This window comes from Adiantum capillus-veneris, chromosome 15 (assembly GCF_014529385.1).
Source record: "Adiantum capillus-veneris isolate H3 chromosome 15, ASM1452938v2, whole genome shotgun sequence".
NCBI classification, from domain to species: domain Eukaryota; kingdom Viridiplantae; phylum Streptophyta; class Polypodiopsida; order Polypodiales; family Pteridaceae; genus Adiantum; species Adiantum capillus-veneris.
This window is the reverse complement of record NC_140945.1, coordinates 59,139,131-59,140,570: the sequence shown is the minus strand read 5'-3', so window position 1 is coordinate 59,140,570 and position 1,440 is coordinate 59,139,131. Positions and strand designations below refer to the sequence as shown.

At 47.5% G+C, this 1,440-nt stretch overlaps 1 pseudogene; it reads right to left on the bottom strand.

Annotated features, from left to right (window-relative positions):
• Positions 1-205: 205 nt before the first annotated feature.
• LOC147440742 (uncharacterized) lies at positions 206-730 on the bottom strand (annotated as a pseudogene).
• Between the last annotated feature and the right edge of the window lie 710 nt (positions 731-1,440).

The window sequence follows — 1,440 nt, the reverse complement described above, 5'->3', positions numbered from 1 at the left end:
ACATATTCCTCCTTGCCCTCACTTTGAGCGGGAGAAGTTGCTCAAACAACGCACACACCCTGTGGTGGGCATCCACGGAGGATGCATAGCCCTGCTGCTTTCTCTGCCTCCAGCTCGTCTGAACCCAGCCTTATTTGATCCGCAACAAGAAGCTATGGTGAGGTCATGTTTAACGCGAGCTTTAGTGCCCTGGGTGGGACTAATGTCAACGACTGCAAGATTTAGGGGTTTGCCAAAGCCTATTTGGTCGACGAAGATGAATATGCTGATGTTGTTGGCATGTTCAATGTCTTTGCGGTAGTGTAGATGGGCGGAAATGAGCTGGAGGGTAGGTACGTATGGTATGATGTTGGAGGGAAACAACAAGGTTTGAATCAACTGCATGACCATCTCATATGAGAGCAAGCATGACAAGAAGAGCACGCAGGCGCCAATGCAGTCCTCATGCAGGATATTGAAAGTAGTATGCAGGAGTGCAAGGGTCTCACGCGGGTGCTTTGCAATTCGACCTCTTCAAGGAAGGCACAATAGTGCTTCTTTATTGGAATAATAGTGGGATCAGGATCAGGTGCATCGACATTTTTTGCAGCGCTTGCTCTGAAGAAGGACGTGGTCCTGGCGCTGATGCAGTGGACATAGAGCTGCCTTTTATCAGGGCCTATGAGCGGCATCTAGATGCAAATGCTACAGCTACCTGTTTCCTCGTGAATCAGCGGTTGGCTGTTGACATGACATGACCTCATGAAGCGGCCATGCACGGACCAGAGAGCTTGCAAGCAAAGAAGGCAGAGGCATCCCTTTTTGGGCGCTCCTCCTGACTTGATGAAACAATGACTTTGATGATAGGTGATCGTGGACCGTGTTGCTTGGGGTGGTGAGCCTGTGGTGGGAGGCATGTAGTAGGCTGCAGATCATGCAATGACCTTTGGTTTTGAGGTGTGCCTGCAATGTGCCCCTCAGCCATTAAATTGCAATATTTGGACCTTATATTGAGGTTGCGTGTGTCTTTGCGCAATTGTATGTGGCCCGCGGGCCTAATTTTTTTGTTTGTCTTAATAGATATCTTCATCAACGAAGTTAAGATTTTGCCAATATTGCTCGTCTGTTGCTACACGCACCCCGAGTTTCTGCATGTGCTAGTCCTCGAGCATGCTGTGTCAGGCCTTGAGCCTTTGCATGTGAATTTTCTTCCGCCCAAACACATGTCTTTTGCAGGAATGAATTTTTTTACCATAAGATGGATTGTTTCCAAATCTGAGCGTTTTCACTTGCATTCCCTGATCTGAGCGCTTTTGTGTTGAGGCCCTCACTATTTCATGGGCTACTTTGGCTCTCTACTGAGGTTACTACTCTTGTATGTATCTTGAGGTTGAGGTTATCGACTGCTTATTAAGCACATCTTTCAGATTTTTCGAATTTTTTGAGCGCATCTGCTTGCGA